Genomic DNA, 19,919 nt, shown 5'->3' with positions numbered 1-19,919 from the left:
TCTCCTCTCAAACCCTAGTTCATCTCTTGTATCCAATCTTTGTCCCAAAGCCTCAGATTGGTACCTGTGGGTTGCTTGTAGTGTTGATTACTCCTTGTAGTTGATGTTGGTTGGTTTATTTGGTGGAAGATCATATGTTCAGATCCATTATGCATATTAATACCCCTCTGATTATGAGCATGAATATGATTTGTGAGTAGTTACGTTTGTTCCCGAGGACATGGGAGAAGTCTTGCTATTAGTAGTCATGTGAATTTGGTATTCGTTCGATATTTTGATGAGATGTATGTTGTCTTTCCTCTAGTGGTGTTATGTGAACGTCGACTACATGACACTTCACCATTGTTTGGGCCTAGAGGAAGGCATTGGGAAGTAATAAGTAGATGATGGGTTGCTAGAGTGACTGAAGCTTAAACCCTAGTTTATGCGTTGCTTCGTAAGGGGCTGATTTGGATCCATATGTTTCATGCTATGGTTAGGTTTACCTTAATACTTCTTTTGTAGTTGCGGATGCTTGCAATAGGAGTTAATCATAAGTGGGATGCTTGTCCAAGTAAGGACAGCACCCAAGCACCGGTCCACCCACATATTAAATTATCAAAGTAACGAACGCGAATCATATGAACGTGATGAAAACTAGCTTGACGATAATTCCCATGTGTCCTCGGGAGCGCTTTTCTCTATATAAGAGTTTGTCCAGGCTTGTCCTTTGCTACAAAAAGGATTGGGACACCTTGCTGCACTTTATTTACACTTGTTACTTGTTAACCGTTACAAATTATCTTATCACAAAACTATCTGTTACCTATAATTTCAGTGCTTGCAGAGAATACCTTACTGAAAACCGCTTGTAATTTCCTTCTGCTCCTCGTTGGGTTCGACACTCTTACTTATCGAAAGGACTACGATAGATCCCCTACACTTGTGGGTCATCAAGACTCTTTTCTGGCGCCGTTGCCGGGGAGTGAAGCGCCTTTGGTAGGTGGAATTTGGTAAGGAAAAATTTATATAGTGTGCTGAAATTTACTGTCACTTGTTACTATGGAACATAATCCTTTGAGGGGCTTCTTCGGGGTATCTTCACCCCGACTAGTAGAGCAAATAGTTGCTCCTCAACCTACTGAACCTACTGAAAATGTTTACTTTAAAATTCCTTCGGGTATGATAGAGAAACTGCTAGCTAATCCTTTTGCAGGAGATGGAACATTGCATCCCGATTTACACTTAATCTATGTGGATGAAGTTTGTGGATTATTTAAGCTTGCAGGTATGCCCGATGATGTTATCAAGAAGAAGGTCTTCCCTTTATCTTTGAAGGGAGATGCATTGACATGGTTTAGGCTATGTGATGATATAGGATCATGGAACTACAAACGATTGAAATTGGAATTTCATCAGAAGTTTTATCCTATGCATCTTGTTCATCGTGATTGTAATTATATATATAATTTTTGGCCTCGCGAAGGAGAAAGCATCGCTCAAGCTTGGGGGAGGCTTAAGTCAATGTTATATTCATGCCCCAATCATGAGCTCTCAAGAGAAATGATTATTCAAAAAATTTATGCTCGGCTTTCTCTCAATAATTGCTCCATGCTCGATACTTCTTGTGCTGGCTCTTTTATGATGAAGACTATTGAATTCAAATGGTATTTATTGGAAAGAATTAAACGCAACTCTGACGATTGGGACCTCGACGAAGGTAAGGAGTCAGGTATAACACCTAAGTTTGATTGTGTTAAATCTTTTATGGATACCGATGCTTTCCGTGAATTTAGCACTAAATATGGACTTGACTCTGAGATAGTAGCTTCTTTATGTGAATCATTTTCTACTCATGTTGATCTCCCTAAGGAGAAGTGGTTTAAATATAATCCTCCCATTGAAGTAAAAGTAGTTGCACCTATTAAAGTTGAAGAAAAGACTATCACTTATAATGATCCTATTGTTCATACTGCTTATGTTGAGAAACCACCTTTCCCTGTTAGAATAAAGGATCATGCTAAAGCTTCAACTGTAGTCAACAAAAGTAATATTAGGACACACAAACGCCCTGAGCAAGTTAAAGTTCAACCTAAAATTGCTATGGTTAAAGATCTCTTGGCTGATAATATCGATGGGCATGTCATTTACTTCTGTGATGAAACTGCTAGAATTGCTAGACCTGACACTAAAAATAAAAAATAGACCTGTTGTAGGCATGCCTGTTATTTCTGTTAAAATAGGATATCATTGTTATCATGGCTTATGTGATATGGGTGCTAGTGCAAGTGCAATACCTCATTCTTTATGTCAAGAAATTATGCATGATATTGCACCTGCTGAGATAGAAGATATCGATGTTACCATTAAGCTTGCCAATAGAGATACTATTTCACCGATTGGGATTGTTAGAGATGTTGAAGTCTTGTGTGGGAAGGTTAAATATCCTGCTGATTTTCTTGTTCTTGGTTCCCCACAAGATAGCTTTTGTCCCATTATATTTGGTAGACCCTTCTTGAACACTGTTAATGCTAGGATAGACTGCGAAAAGGATATTGTTACTATTGGTTTGGGGGATATGTCTCATGAGTTTAATTTTGCTAAATTTAGTAGACAACCCCGTGATGAGGAATTGCCTAGTAAAGATGAAATTATTGGTCTTGCTTCTATTGCCGTGCCTCCTAGTGATCCTTTAGAACAATATTTGCTAGACCATGAAAATGATACGTTTATGAATGAAAGAAGGGAAATAGATGAAGTATTCTTTAAACAGGGACCTATTCTGAAACACAACTTGCATGTTGAAATTCTAGGGGATCCTCCTCCACCCAAGGGTGATCCCGTGTTTGAGCTTAAACCATTACCTGATACTCTTAAATATGCTTATCTTGATGAAAATAAGATATACTTGTTATTATTAGTGTTAAACTTTCAGAGAAGGAGAAAGAGAAATTATTGAAAACTCTGAAGAAGCACCGTGCTGCTATTGGATATACTCTTGATGATCTTAAGGGCATTAGTCCCACTCTATGTCAACACAAAATAAATTTGGAGAAAGACGCCAAACCAGTTATTAATCACCAACGACGGCTAAATTCTAAGATGAAAGAAGTGGTAAGAAAGGAAATATTAACGCTCCTTGAGGCAGGTATAATTTATCCCGTTGCTGATAGCCAGTGGGTGAGTCATGTCCATTGTGTCCCTAAGAAGGGAGGTATTGCTGTCGTTCCTAATGATAAAGATGAATTGATCCCGCAAAGAATTATTACAGGTTATAGGATGGTAATTGATTTACGCAAATTAAATAAAGCTACTAAAAAAGATCATTACCCTTTGCCTTTTATTGATCAAATGCTAGAAAGATTATCCAAACATACACATTTTTGCTTTTTAGATGGTTACTCTGGTTTCTCTCAAATACCTGTGTCAGTTGAGGATCAAGAAAAGACCACTTTTACTTGCCCTTTCAGTACTTTTGCTTATAGACGTATGCCTATTGGTTTATGTAATGCACCTGCTACTTTTCAAAGATGCATGATGGCTATATTCTCAGACTTTTGTGAAAAGATTTGTGAGGTTTTCATGGATGATTTCTCCGTTTATGGATCCTCTTTTGATGATTGCTTGAGCAACCTTGATCGAGTTTTGCAGAGATGTGAAGAAACTAATCTCGTCTTGAATTGGGAGAAATGTCACTTTATAGTTAATGAAGGCATTGTCTTGGGGCATAAAATTTCTGAAAGAGGCATTGAAGTTGATAAAGCTAAAGTTGATGCTATTGAAAAGATGTCTTGTCCTAAGGACATCAAAGGTATAAGAAGTTTTTTGGGTCATGCCGGTTTTTATAGGAGATTCATTAAGGACTTCTCAAAAATTTCTTGACCTCTGACTAATCTATTACAAAAAGATATTCCTTTTGTCTTTGATGATGATTGTGTAGAGGCATTTGAAATACTTAAGAAAGCTTTGATTTCTGCACCTATTGTTCAGCCGCCTGATTGGAATTTACCTTTTGAAATTATGTGTGATGCTAGTGATTATGCTGTAGGTGTTGTTCTAGGGCAAAGAGTTGATAAGAAGCTAAATGTTATCCAATATGCTAGTAAAACTCTAGACAATGCCCAGAGAAATTATGCTACTACTGAAAAAGAATTTTTAGCAGTTGTTTTTGCTTGTGATAAGTTCAGACCTTATATTGTTGATTCTAAAGTAACTATTCACATTGATCATGCTGCTATTAAATACCTTATGGAAAAGAAAGATGCTAAACCTAGACTTATTAGATGAGTTCTCTTGCTACAAGAATTTGATTTGCATATTATTGATAGAAAGGGAGCTGAGAACCCCGTTGCAGACAACTTGTCTAGGTTAGAGAATGTTCTTGATGACCCACTACCTATTGATGACAGCTTTCCTGATGAACAATTGGCTGTCATAAATGCTTCTCGAACTGCTCCATGGTATGCTGATTATGCTAATTGCATTGTTGCTAAATTTATACCACCTAGTTTCACATATCAGCAAAAGAAAAAGTTTTTCTATGATTTGAGACAGTACTTTTGGGATGACCCACATCTTTATAAACAAGGAGTAGATGGTGTTATTAGACGTTGTGTACCTGAGCATGAACAGGAACAGATCCTACGCAAGTGTCACTCCGGGGCTTATGGAGGGCACCACGCTGGAGATAGAACTGCACATAAGGTATTGCAATCCGGTTTTTATTGGCCTACTCTCTTCAAGGATGCCCGTAAGTTTGTCTTGTCTTGTGATGAATGTCAAAGAATTGGTAATATTAGTAGACGTCAAGAAATGCCTATGAATTATTCACTTGTTATTGAACCATTTCATGTTTGGGGCTTTGATTACATGGGACCGTTTCCTTCCTCTAATGGGTATGCACATATTTTAGTTGTTGTTAATTACTTTACTAAGTGGGTAGAGGCTATTCCAACTAGTAGTGTTGATCATAACACCTCTATTAAGATGCTTAAAGAAGTTATTTTTCCGAGGTTTGGAGTCCCTAGATATTTAATGACTGATGGTGGTTCACATTTTATTCATGGTGCTTTTCGTAAGATGCTTGCTAAGTATGATGTTAATCATAGAATTGCATCCCCTTATCACCCATAGTCTAGTGGTCAAGTAGAACTTAGTAATAGAGAGCTCAAATTAATTTTGCAAAAGACTGTTAATAGATCTAGGAAGAATTGGTCCAAGAAACTTGATTGTGCATTATGGGCCTATAGAACTGCATATAAAAATCCTATGGGTATGTCTCCGTATAAAATGGTTTATGGAAAAGCATGTCACTTACCTCTCGAACTAGAACATAAGGCATATTGGGCCATTAAAGAGCTCAATTATGATTTCAAACTTGTCGGTGAGAAGAGGCTATTTGACATTAGCTCACTTGACGAATGGAGAACCCAGTCCTATGAGAATGCCAAACTGTTTAAAGAAAAGTTAAAAGATGCCATGAAAAAAGGATACAAAAGTGTGAGTTTAATGTAGGTGATTATGTGTTGCTATTCAACTCTCGTTTAAGATTTTTTGCAGGAAAACTTCTCTCTAAATGGGAAGGTCCTTACGTTATCGAGGAGGTCTATCGTTCCGGTGCCATAAAAATCAACAACTTCGAAGGCACAAATCCGAAGGTGGTGAACGGTCAAAGAATCAAACATTATATCTCAGGTAATCCTATAAATGTTGAAACCAATGTTATAGAAATCGTGACCCCGGAGGAATACATAAGGGACACTTTCCAGAATGTTTCAGACTCCGAAAAGGAATAGGTATGTGGTACGGTAAGTAAACCGATTCCAAAACAGTTCTAATGGCAATTTTTCTCCGTTTTGGAATATTTAAGAAAATAGGAAAATAAGAAGTAGTCCGGGAAGGACACGAGGCTTCCACGAGGGTGGGAGGCGCGCCCTACCCCCCTGGGAGCACCCCCCTGCCTCGTGGGCACCTCGTGTGCTCTCCGAACTCCGTTTTCTTACACGATACTTCTTTTGGTCGGTAAAAATTCATTATATAATCTCCCGAGGGTTTTGACTCTCGTACCACGCAAATATCCTCTGTTTTTGTTTCGAGTTGTTTCTGCCGCAGATTAGAGCAAGATGTCTTCTCAAGAGTCGGTCGCGGAGAGTCGGGTGTCTCATCCGACACCGGGACCAGGAACAAACAGCGATGCTGACCACTTTGGGCCAGCAACGGAGGAAGACATGGAGGCCGATTTGAAAAGGATAGATGCCATGGAGGAGGATCAAGAAGTCACTTCTCTCTTCCGGGCTGGATTCACGATGGGGGAACTACAGAGCTCGGCTATTCCAAACTCGGTTATCCCTTCCAATGTTAGATTTCTTTCTTATGAAAATATGAAGAAGAGTGTTACTTGTTCTCCCGCAGCTATGCAACACCCATGGGTGCAAGGAGCTTTAGCCGTCACGGGTAAGCTCCGTAAGGAAATAATGGATCTCAAACAGCAAGTCAATAAGCTTGAGGAGGAGAATCGTATCCTGAGGGGCATCATCGCCAAGAATATCACATCACCACCCCGAAGAAGGAGATATAATCACATGGGTATGGGCACTCCCCTTGGCAACTGCCAAGCCTGGGGGAGGTGCCCCGGTATCGTATCGCCATCACACTCCTATCTTTACCGTTTTTCTTAGTTCGATCCTTTTAGTAATATCTTGATCTAGTAGAATAAAGTTTTAGTATGATTTAGTTTTGAGTTTTGCTTTATGATCCTTTATGTAATCGAGTCCATGAGCTATATATAATAAAGATTAGTGTTGAGTCAAAGGCTTGATTATTTTGCTATGATCTCGAGGGAATTAAAGAAAAGAGAAAGAATAAAAAGAAATAAAGAGATCATATTGATCTTATGGAGAGTAATGACTTCACATATAAAGAGTATGATAAATAAAAGTTGTTGAGAATTGACAAACCCAGTTTTGGTCATCGTTGCAATTAATAGGAAGTAATAAAGAAAGAGAGGTTTTCACATATAAATACACCATCTTGGACATCTTTTATGATTGTGAGCACTCATTAAAATATGACATGTTAAAGAGTTGATGTTGGACAAGGAAGACAACGTAATGGGTTATGTTTTCTTATATCTGAAATAAAGTATATTCTCATGGATCATCCAACATGTTGAGCTTGCCTTTCCCTCTCATGCTAGCCAAATTCTTTGCACCAAGTAGAGATACTACTTGTGCTTCTGAATACCCTCAAAACCAGTTTTGCCATGAGTGTCCACCATATCTACCTATGGATCGAGTAAGATCCTTCAAGTAAGTTGTCATCGGTGCAAGCAATAAAAATTGCTCTCTAAATATGTATGATTTATTAGTGTGGAGAATAAGCTTTATACGATCTTGTGATGTGGAAGATATAAAAGTGACGGACTGCATAATAAAGGTCCATATCACAAGTGGCAATGTAAAGTGACGTTCTTTTGCATTAAGATTTCATGCATCCAACCATGAAAGCGCATGACAACCTCTGCTTCCCTCTGCGAAGGGCCTATCTTTTACTTTTGTCTTATTCCTTATGCAAGAGTCATGGTGATCTTCACCTTTCCTTTTTACATTTTATCCTTTGGCAAGCACATTGTGTTGGAAAGATCCTGATATATATATATATCCAATTGGATGTAAGTTAACATGAATTATTATTGTTGACATTACCCTTGAGGTAAAAGGTTGGGAGGCAACACTATAAGCCCCTGTCTTTCTCTGTGTCCGATTAAAACTCCATACCCATAGGTATTGCGTGAGTGTCAGCAATTGTGAAAGACTAAATGATAGTTGAGTATGTGGACTTGCTGAAAAGCTCTTACATAGACTCTTTCCGATGTTATGAAATTGCAATTGCTTCAATGACCGAGATCATAGTTTGTTAGTTTTCAATGAAGTTTCTGATTCATACTTGACATTGTGAATAGATTGTTACTTTGGCATAAAAAATCATATGACAGTATTGATATATGTTGTTGTTATAAGAATGATCATGATGCCCTCATGTCCGTATTTTATTTTATCGACACCTCTATCTCTAAACATGTGGACATATTTATCGTTATCGGCTTCCGCTTGAGGACAAGCGAGGTCTAAGCTCGGGGGAGTTGATACGTCCATTTTGCATCATGCTTTTATATCGATATTTATTGCATTATGGGCTGTTATTATACATTATGTCACAATACTTATGCCTATTCACTCTTATTTTACAAGGTTTACATGAAGAGGGAGAATGCCGGCAGCTAGAATTCTGGGCTAGAAAAGGAGCAAATATTAGAGACCTATTCTGCACAACTCCAAAAGTCCTGAAACTCCACGGAAGTCATTTTTGGAATTAATAAAAAATACTGAGCGAAGAAACTACCAGAGGGGGCCACACCCTGGCCACGAGGGTGGGAGGCGCGCCCTACCCCCTGGGCGCGCCCCCTGCCTCATGGGCCCCCTGGCTGGCCTCCAGAACCCATCTTCTGCTATATGAAGTCTTTTACCCTGGAAAAAATCATAAGCAACCTTGCGGGAAGAAACTCCGCCGCCACGAGGCGGAACCTTGGCAGAACAAATCTAGGGCTCCGGCAGAGCTGTTCTGCCGGGGAAACTTCCCTCCAGGAGGGGGAAATCATCGCCATCATCATCACCAACGATCCTCTCATCGGGAGGGGGTCAATCTCCATCAACATCTTCACCAGGACCATCTCCTCTAAAACCCTAGTTCATCTCTTGTATCCAATCTTTGTCCCAAAGCCTCAGATTGGTACCTGTGGGTTGCTAGTAGTGTTGATTACTCCTTGTAGTTGATGCTGGTTGGTTTATTTGGTGGAAGATCATATGTTCAGATCCATTATGCATATTAATACCCCTCTAGTTATGAACATGAATATGATTTGTGAGTAGTTACGTTTGTTCCTGAGGACATGGGAGAAGTCTTGCTATTAGTAGTCATGTGAATTTGGTATTCGTTTGATATTTTGATGAGATGTATGTTGTCTTTCCTCTAGTAGTGTTATGTGAACGTCGACTACATGACACTTCACCATTGCTTGGGCCTAGAGGAAGGCATTGGGAAGTAATAAGTAGATGATGGGTTGCTAGAGTGACAGAAGCTTAAACTGTAGTTTATGTGTTGCTTCATAAGGGGCTGATTTGGATCCATATGTTTCATGCTATGGTTAGGTTTACCTTAATACTTCTTTTGTAGTTGCAGATGCTTGCTATAGGAGTTAATCATAAGTGGGATGCTTGTCCAAGTAAGGACAGCACCCAAGCACCGGTCCACCCACATATTAAATTATCAAAGTAACGAACGGGAATCATATGAACGTGATGAAAACTAGCTTGACGATAATTCCCATGTGTCCTCGGGAGCGCTTTTCTCTATATAAGAGTTTGTCCAGGCTTGTCCTTTGCTACAAAAAGGATTGGGCCACCTTGCTGCACTTTATTTACACTTGTTGCTTGTTACCCGTTACAAATTATCTTATCACAAAACTATCTGTTATCTATAATTTCAGTGCTTGCAGAGAATACCTTACTGAAAACCGCTTGTCATTTCCTTCTGCTCCTCGTTGGGTTCAACACTCTTACTTATCGAAAGGACTACAATAGATCCCCTACACTTGTGGGTCATCAGTCATCGACGACCCGCTCCCTCGAGCGGATAGCGGCGGCAGCACCGTCACGGAGGTGCTCGTCATCAGCCACGGCGAAGCTTCTGGCAGAGCCGGCCAGGACCCGCTGAAAGCGGCACTGTGGGACCTATCCGCACCCATCGCGGTCGATGCCAACACTGAGACACTAGAGGCCTGCCGCGTCTCCCTCGTCAAGAGCGCCAAGAAGTTGGCCACCATGAGACGCCTCTCCGAGGCCTACCAGCGCGAGATCGACCGCACCGTCGGCGGCACGCCGGCTGCTGGCGAGCCCAGCCGCCTGGGCACGGTCCGACAACGCGGCGCCGCCATCGCCAGCATATTTGGGGTATACCTCCCTGTCTACGCCACGCCCATGGAGAACATACGTGCTGCCCAGGCGGCAGCAGACGAGCTGGACCACCTGGAGGGTGACGAGCGTCGCTGCATGACAGAGCGCGTTCAACATCTCATCGACGCGGCTGCCGCAGCAAGAAGCTGGCTGCCGCGTGGTGGAACCCGGCGTGCATGCCGAGAATCCTCCCCCCCCCCCGGCCGAGACTAAGGCGCGACCTCCCGGACGCCGACAGGCGGCGCCCGCGACAGACGAGACCGAGAGCCGGCGGCCAGGCGCAGCCGCACACGCCTCACCATCGAGCACGACCAAGAGGGCCGCCCATGAGCAGTGGAACGACGGGACGATCATCCGCCTCCTCCTCCTCCTCGCAGGGAGAGGTGTGCCTTCCCGCCGCCTGTTGAGCACCCGACTCTCGGCGACCGGCTAGGCCGCCGTGAAGGAGTTGGAGAGAACGACGCCCACCATCGGATCGACCGCCTAGCTCGATCCCTGGTGCTAGAAGAAGAAGATGCAATCGGTCCGCCTTGTTTTGGCCCACGCATTCGCAACGAGCCCTTCCCCAAAGGGTTCTCGCTCCCTCGAGACACGCCCAAGTACAACGGCTCCGTGAAGCCGGAGGATTGGCTGGTGGATTACTCCACCGCGGTCAACATAGCAAACGGAAACAAGCGCGTTGCCGTGAAGTACGTCCCCCTCATGCTTCAGGGCACGGGCCGGATATGGCTGAACAGCCTCAAGCCCTACAACGTCAACAGATGGCTGGATTTCACCGAAGTCTTTGTCCCCAACTTCACCAGCACGTACAAGCGGCCGCCCAAGCCACGCCAGCTTTCTCTGTGCGTCCAAGGCCCCACCGAGTCCACCCGCGACTACCTGACATGGTGGGCCAAAGTGCGCAACTCCTGCGAAGGGGTGCACGAGGTGCAAGCCATAGAGTACTTCACCACCAGGTGCAGAGAGGGCACCCTGCTCAAGCACCGACTCCTCTGTGACGAGCCGGCCACACTTGACGAACTGCTGATCATAGCAGACAAATACGCCACTGCCGACTCCTCCATGAAGTCGGAGCTCCACGTGGACGCGTCCAGGAAGGTGCTCCCTCCGGCTCCTCGGACGCCGGCTGGTGACAACAGTCGGCGCCAGCAACAGAACGACAACAAGCGCAAAGCCCCACAATCGGCTTCCACCAGCCGGCAGGTGGCGACAGTTGAGGATCAGCAGCCGGAGGGACAACCCGGCCCAAGGCGTCAGAAGGGCGTCAAGCCTGCTTTGCTGCCCGCCTTCTTCTATGAGCAAACCCTCGATGCTCCCTACAAGTTCCACAGCGGCGCGAAGCCGTCCAACCACACCACCCAGAAGTAATGCCTTCTCCGGGCTCCTATGCCTTGGTGTTGGATGCCACCTTTGCAACAGAGAGGCGAGCTGCTCGTTTCTCCCGGATTTTGATAGATGGTGGTAGCAGCATCAACATCCTTTACCGCGACACTATGGAGAAGTTGTGCATCAAAGAGAAGCAGCTCCAGCCCAGTCGGACTGTCTTCCATGGCATTGTGCCCGGCCTTTCCTGCTCACCAATCAGCAAGATCAAGATAGATGTTCTCTTTGGAGACAAAGATCATTTCCGCCGAGAAGCGATTTGGTTTGAGGTGGTTGACCTGGAGAGCCCCTACCACGCACTGCTTGGTCGGCCTGCTCTCGCCAAGTTCATGGCGGTGCCACATTATGCCTACCTCAAGATGAAGATGCAGGGAACCAAGGGCATCATCACCGTAGCTAGAGACTACAAGAAGTCGGCCGCCTGTGCCGCAGCTAGCAGTCGGCTGGCCGAGTCCCTTGTGATTGCTGCCGAGAAGAGGCTCCTTGACCGAGTTGTGGCCATGGCTAGCAAGCAGCCGGACCTGTCACCAGATCCCAAGGAGTCGGAGACCCAGGGCTCCTTCTAGCCGGCCAAAGAAACCAAGATTCCCTTGGACCCGAACCACCTGGAGAAGTTTGCTATCATAGGTGCTCACCTCGACAGCAAATAGGAAGGCAAGCTCATCGATTTACTCCGTGAGAATCGGGACATTTTCGCATGGTCTCCCAAAGACATGCCGGGTGTTCCGACGGATTTCGCCGAGCACAAGCTACACATTAGAGCAGATGCAAACCAGTCAAGCAACCCCTCCGCCGTCTGTTAGAGGAGAAGAGAAGAATTGTTGGTGAAGAGATAGCCCGGCTTCTTGCAGCCGGCTTCATTATGGAAGTGTTCTTTCCAGAGTGGCTTGCCAACCCAGTCCTTGTACTGAAGAAGAACAACAAGTGGCGCATGTGTATTGACTATACCAGCCTCAACAAAGCTTGCCCCAAAGATCCGTTTGCCTTGCCTCGGATTGACCAAGTGATAGACTGCACAGCCGGATGCGAGCTGCTGAGTTTTTGGATGCCTACTCAGGGTACCACCAGATCAAGTTGAACCCGGCCGACTGCCTGAAGACCGCCTTCATCACACCATTCGGAGCCTTCTGCTACCTGACCATGACATTCGGCTTGAGAAATGTCGGTGCCACGTTTCAGTGTTGCATGCAGAAGTGCCTCCTCAAGCAACTCGGCAGAAATGCCCACGTCTATGTAGACGATATTGTGGTGAAGACGGAGAAGCGCGGTACCCTCTTGGAAGACCTCAAGGAAACTTTTGATAATCTGCGCCGTTTTCAAATCAAGCTCAACCTAGAGAAATGTGTCTTTGGATTACCATCCGGCCAGCTCCTTGGTTTCCTGGTCTTAGAGCGCAGCATTGAGTGTAACCCTATGAAGATCAAAGCCATCGAGAGGATGGAGAGACCCACCCGACTGCGAGACGTCCAGAAATTTACCGGCTGCTTGGCATCCATTAGCCGCTTCATCAATCGGCTGGGCAAGAAGGCTCTTCCCATGTACAAGATCATGAAGAAAACCACTCACTTTGAATGGAATGACAAGGCGGACGAGGCTTTTCTCCAGCTCAAGAAGATGTTGACCACACCGCCTGTTCTAGCCGCTCCGGCTGCCAAGGAGAGCCCATGCTCCTCTACATCGCCGGCACCAGCCGGGTGGTTAGCATAGTCATGGTGGTAGAGCGCCAAGAAGACGGTAAAGCACTGCCGGTCCAGAGGCCTGTGTATTACTTGAGCAAGGTGTTGTCAGCCTCCAAGCAGAACTACCCCCATTACCAGAAGATGTGCTACGGCGTGCACTTCGCCGCCAAGAAGCTCAAGCCATACTTTCAAGAGCACCCCATCACGGTTGTCTGCACCGCCCCGCTTGCCGAGATCATAGGCAGCAGAGATGCATCAGGCTGAGTGGCCGAATGGACCATCGAGTTGCCCCCCTACACCATCTTCTACCAGCCACGTACTACCATTAAATCCCAAGCACTGGCCGACTTCCTCGTTGACTGGGTCGAGACCCAGTACCTGCCGCCAGCTCCGGACTCCACTCATTGGCGGATGCACTTCGATGGCTCGAAGATGAGAACCGGCTTGGGAGCCAGCATCATCCTCACCTCTCCCAAAGACGACAACCTCAGATACACATTGCAAATTCATTTTGCCGCCTCCAACAACGTGGCCGAGTATGAGGCGCTAGTACACGGGCTCCGGCTGGCCAAAGAGATTGGCATCCGCCGGATCCTGTGCTACGGCGACTCAGACTTGATGGTCCAACAGTCGTCTGGCGACTGGGACGCCAAGGATGCAAATATGGCGAGCTACCGCTTCCTCGTCCAGCAGATCAGCGGATATTTTGAAGGGTGTGAGTTCCTTCACGTGCCACGGAACGACAACGAACAAGCTGATGCCCTGGCACGGATCGGCTCCACTCGCCAAGCAATACCAACCGGCGTCTCCCTTCAGCGCCTCCTCAAGCCATCTATCAAACCTTCACCAGAATCAGAGTCCATCTTCGTGCCGGCTGCTCCCGGAACAGTCAGATCCGACTCGGGGGCTGCAACAGTCGGCCCGGGGACTTCAGCAGGCGGCTCAGGGACTGCCGAAGTCGCACCCAGCCCGGGGACTTCAGAACCCGGCCCGGGGGCTTCGGCAGTCGGCCGGGGGACTTCGGCAGGCGGCTCGGGAACTACAGCAGTCACACCCGGCCCGGGGACTTCAGAACCCGGCCCGGGGGCTGCAGCAGTCGGCCCGGGGACTTCAATGACAAAGCAAGCGGCGGCCGACTCCGCCTCCCAACCCAGCCGCCCTAGTACTAGTGGTCGTGCTGACAGTGGAGTAAGTCGCAGCACCATCATGGGCGCAGCCCATCCTCAATTTCCTGGTGAGCGGCGAGCTACCAGTCGACGAGATTTTGGCCCGACAGGTGCAACGCTAGGCAAGAGCTTACACGATAGTAAACAGAGAACTCATCAGGCACAGCGTCACTGGTGTGTTCCAGCGCTACGTAGAGCCAGAGAAGGGCAAAGCAATCCTCAGAGACATCCACCAAGGCGAGTGCGGCCACCACGCGGCCTCCAGATCCCTTGTCGCCAAAGCCTTCTGCCACGGTTTCTTCTGGCCGACTGCTCTAGAAGACGCCAAGGATCTGGTCAAGAAATGCAAGGGATGCTAGAAATTCAGCACCAAGCAACATCTGCCGGCTTCTGCACTCAAGACCATCCCCCTTGCCTGGCCTTTTGCCGTCTGGGGGCTGGACATGGTGTGCCCATTCAAGACAGCACGCCACGGCATGACTCATCTGCTTGTCGTCGTGGACAAATTCACCAAGTGGATTGAAGCAAAGCCAATCAAGAAGCTAAATGGTCCGACTGATGTGACCTTCATTGCAGATATCACCGTCCGGTATGGTGTACCACACAGCATCATCACCGACAATGGCACAAACTTTTCCAAAGGTGCCTTGGCCCGTTTCTGTGCGACGCAGGGAATCTGACTGTACTTAGTGTCCGTTGCCCATCCTTAGTCAAACGGCCAAGTCGAGCGAGCAAACGGCCTCATCTTGTCCGGCATCAAGCCCTGACTGGTCGAGCCACTGGAGTGCTCGGCCGGCTGCTGGATCGACGAACTACCGGCCGTCCTCTGGAGCCTACGCACCACTCCGAACAAGTCAACCAGCTTCACTCCCTTCTTCCTCGTGTACGGGACCGAGGCCGTCATCCCAACCGATCTTGAGTTCGACTCACCTCGCGTCACCATGTACACGGAGGCGGAGGCGAAGGAAGCACGAGAAGACGGCGTCGATTTGCTGGAAGAGAGACGGCTGTTGGCACTCAGCTGGTCCGCCATCTACCAGCAGAGTCTGCGCCGCTACCATAGTCGAAAGGTCAAACCAAGATCCTTCCAAGAGGGGGACCTTGTGCTCCGGCTGATCCAGTGAACAGCCGGCCAGCACAAGCTCTCGGCCCCTTGGGAAGGCCCCTTCTTCATCAGCAAAGCCTTGGGCAACGACTCCTACTACCTGATCGATGCACAGAAGCCCAGGACACGCAAGAGGGACGACTCCGGCAAGGAAACAGAGCGCCCATGGAATGCAAATCTCCTTCGAAGATTTTACAGTTGATGCAGTATGTACCATGCTACCTTTTGTATTAAGCACAAAGACAACGGGTCCCTCGAGGAGCACTCAGGGGCTACCCTTTTTATCTATATGATAAGTTTTATGCATATGAATGTGTTATTTCATTCTTCTGCCTGGCACCGGGTTCGACCAGTCGGCCCGGGGGCTTGCCGCCTCGTACTATGTCGGCGCTACCTGCAATCGGACAAGTAGTGTGCCAGCATCTAAGCCCTCTCTTGCCATAAGCCGCAGCTCGCAGAGCGACTGTCCGGCCGGCAAGAGTTAAAGGCAGGAAATGGTGCCCACATGAAAAATGGCTAGGGACAAAAGCACTCACATAGGCCAAACCGGCTCCTCGCCTCACCGATCGGCTGCTGAGCAGCCGGCCGGCCAGCTTCTTACTTAACTTGCTACGTTCTAAAACGGCCAAAGTACTTGTCCTCCCAAATGGCTAAGTACTTGACCCAGCCACAGACCGCAGAGCGGCTGTCTGGCTGGCAAGGCGGCAGCCAAGGGAGGGCGGCAAAGGAAAAAAGCCAAAAGAACGGAAAAGCCAGACAAGTCGAAACTCGGCAAAGCACCACTCGTGCGAGAGTTAATTTACATAGCAAAAGGCCCTCGGCCAGCATTCAACAAAGTTTGAATACACCCCCCAGCGGGTGGAACTGCGCAAAGTTAACAAGGTTTTCAAAAGATTACAAAAACAGGTAAAGATAAGATAAAACTGACCGCCTAGGCCAAAGGAGCAGCGGGCGGGTCCGGCGGGTAGGTGGAGTCGGCGGCACCGGCTGGTGGAGTGGCCGTCTGGCGAGTCTCGGCTTGGTCAGCCTCAGTAGCAGTCGGCGCACTCGCACGCGGCTCATTGCTCGAGGCTCGATCGGGCTGGGGCTGGCCATCCGCCCCGCCCTCTGGTGCGTCGTCTTCACCATTCTCGCCCTCTTCATCCTTGCCCTCATCGCTGGAGGCGATCTCCTCCATCGAATCTTCCCCGTACTCTTGGTCCATCCCAAACCAGTTGGGTGGCACCTTAGTGCCCTCCTCGTTTAGCTCGACGATGGACTCGGTGGTGTCGGTGTAGTCGGCGATCGCCGCCGCATGTTGGGTAATGTCGCGGCTTGTCTCCGCCAGCTCTGGTGCGGCCTCCTACCGGAAGGTGGCCAGCTGGGCCAAGTTCAGGCCTGGATACCACGCCATGACAAACACCAGGGCCCTCCGGGCGCCGGCACGAGCCGCGGAGCCCTTCAAAGCCTCGAAGCGGCCGACCGCCACCTCCAGCCACTCGGCAGTCCGGCTGGGGGTGCGTGGGATCTGAGCAGCCGGCCAAAGGGCGGTCGGCACCTGGGCCTTACACGTTGAAGGTGGCGGAGCATCCGGTGAGCTGGCTGGAGGCGAGCGTGGATAGCGACGAGCTGCTCGCTGAGGGTCCGAGGCGCGTTGGACGCGATTTCTGCACCAGCCTGCCTTCGCTCGGAACGGCGAGCCTCGATGGCCTGGCTGGCGGGAAAGGCATAGCCAGGAAAGAAGTCCATGCCAAAGGAAAAAGAAGTCTGAAGCCAGAAGCCGGCCCTTATAACGGTTGGCGGACGAAAGAAAGGGAAGATAACTTACCATCGATCATGTCTTCGATCGCGTCGTAGCCATCGTTCAGCCCCTTCTCCTTCTCGGCCCAGGCCGAGCGTTCAGTCTCGAACTCGGCCTGGAGGTTGTCCTCGCCGTCCTTCACCTTCTGGAGCTCCGCCTTGTGCCGATCCGCCTGGTCCGCCAATTCCTTGACTAGGCGGTCGCACTCCTGGGCCACCTGGCTGCGCTCTTCCTCCTTAGCACGTAGCGCAGTTTGAGCCTCGCCCAGGTGCTGCTACAGGTCGGCGGCCACTCCTGCAAAAGATAAGAAAGGAAGAACATCAATATCAACAAAGAAGAAAAAGGGGTTGCCGGGAGATCCGGCCCGGCTGCTCAGCAGTCGGCCCGAATCTCGGGGGCTACACCCAGCGGGTGTGCTGGTGCGCCCCCGAAAGAGAGAGATAACAAAGTGCTTACTCTGGCTTTCAGCCAAATCGGTGGTCCGCTTGGCCAGCTCCTGAACATGGGAGTTGAAGGCAGCCGCGCGAATGTTGTGACAATCCTGCGGCAGAGACAAAAAAAGAGGTCAGCACTCGGAACTTACCTTTAAGTTCTGAGCCGCCTACTCAGCAGCCGGCCCAGAACTTGGGGGCTATACCCAGTGGGTGCGCTGGCGCGCCCCCATGAAAGATTACAAGAATAAAAAACAACAAGCAAAAAAGCGTACCCGGATGGCCGCTCGCGTCGCCAGAAATGTTTGCGTATACTGCTGAAGGGCAGCGCCTTGAGCTTGGGGTCGGGCCTGAACGTCCTGCACGGCCGTGTTCAGCACCCCCGTCCTGCCCGCAAGCGTCCACTCCGGCGGGGCGGAGCTGGTGGCCTCAGCTTCGGGGGTCGATGAGCTGGCAGCCCCGACCTCCAGCGGCCGTGGCGCTGAAGTCGCCTTCGCCGCACGACGACACACCAGAGTGCGGACTGCGGGAGTTGAACCCACCACCAACTCGCCACCGACTGGCGGCACTTGCGACGCCTGAGGCCGACTGGTCTGGGCGTTGGCAGTCGGCATGGGCGGGGGCGGGGGCACATCTGCCTCCACGATGACGGGGTCACCCCCTCCCCTCTCCATGACCGGCTGGTCGTCGCCAACTCTCCCAATCGGCGCCTGGATCTCCGGCGTCGGTGGCACGGCACGCAACGGGACGACGAGCAGTGGAGCCCGGCTGTGGGCCGCCTCCGCCTCCTGCGCCTTGGTGGCTGCGTCCCCCGCTCCTTGGCCGCGGCGTCGGCCTGAGCCTTGGTGGCCGCGTCGGCTTCAGCCTGCGCCGCCTTGGCTGCATCCGCCTTCTCCTGCTCCTCGCGCGCCTCTCGCCCGTTTCGCTCCGTCGCCGCCTGGAGCTCGGTGCGCGGGTCCACACGACGGGGTTCTGCAGAACCGTCCGCCGCCCCAATCACCGAGGCGGTCAGGTCCCGCGCAAGAGAGTGGGGTACTATGAAGGCACGGCGGCATGAACCATTAAGAAGACTAGAAGAAAGAAGAAAAGCAAAAGCGAAAGCAACAATGGAAAAGTCGAAGTACTCACCCGGATGCGAGCGGGAGCCGCTTCGGGGCCCTCTGGTACTGGACCGCCTTCGCGGCGGCCTCCTCCCGCCTGGTCACGGTGGCCGTGTTCTTGGGCTTCTTCGGCCGGCTACCGAACAGCAACGAGCCGGCTCGGCGCTTTGGTGCGCTGCCTGGTGTAGTCGGCGCGGTGGAAGAGCTCGCGCCCGCCTTGTCGGCGCCGTGCGTGGATGTACAGCCGCTTGCCGAACTGTCAGTCCTTCTCCGACAGCTTGCATTTGGAGAAGTAGTTGACCAGCCGGACCACCTCCACGTCTGGCAGCTCCTTCGAGCACATCCGGCACGGGTCCCGGTGCCTACTCATACTACTGATGATGTGCGGACGGGCTTGGAGGGGGAGCACTCGGCGCGCCACATAGGTGGCCAGTAAATCCGAGCCTTTGAGGCCCTCCGACTCCGTCATCACCTGAAGCCGGGTGAGGGCAGCAGTGGAGGCGGCCGACAAAGTGGTCGGCTTATACCGCCAGTTGGCGCGCGGCTCAACAGGCGGGCCGGCTACATAAGCCGGCAAGTTGATGTAGTCCAGCGTTGGATGAAGGTTCTTGATGTAAAAATAGGACTTCTGCCATAGTTTGGCCGACTGCAGCAGGGAGATGGCCGGGAAGCGGTTCTCGGCACCCGGACGCCGCACCGCCACGCAGGCTCCGCACTGAGCCGCCGTGCCCTTGGCGGCGGTGCCGAGCTTGATGTAGAAGCACTCTCCCCAGAGTTCGAGAGTCGGGAGAGTGCCAAGGTAGCCCTCGCAGAGGGTGACGAAGGCGGCCAGCAGCACCACCGTGTTGGGCGTGAGGTGGTGTGGTTGGACTTGGTAAAAGTTGAGGAAAGAGCGCAGAAAGCCGCTCGCCGGAAGGCCGAAGCCGTGAAGGAAATGTGACCGGAAGATAACGCGCTCGTCCTCTTCCGGCACCGGTGAGATTTCAGCCGTAGGAGGGACGCGTACCTTCACGTGCGCCTCGCGGGGCAGGCGCCACATTAGGTGGAGGAAGGCGAGGTGGTCCTCATGGACATTAGAGCCGTCCCAGTTGCCGGCCCATAAGCGCGCCATGCACAAAGGAGCTCGTCGGAGGCGCGGTGCGGTGGCGAGCGGGCGAAACCGCGGCGGAGCAAGAAGGCCGCGGCAAGAAGAAGCCCGGTGACGGTGGGCTGCGGCAGCGCCTCGGCAAGATGAGGGGTGCTGCGGCAGCAGAAAGAGAAGGAAAGGAATGGCGATGGCAAAAGCG

Source organism: Triticum aestivum, chromosome 5D, assembly GCF_018294505.1.
Source record: "Triticum aestivum cultivar Chinese Spring chromosome 5D, IWGSC CS RefSeq v2.1, whole genome shotgun sequence".
Lineage (NCBI taxonomy): Eukaryota > Viridiplantae > Streptophyta > Magnoliopsida > Poales > Poaceae > Triticum > Triticum aestivum.
The sequence above is the reverse complement of the archived record's forward strand: the minus strand, read 5'-3'. Positions refer to the sequence as shown.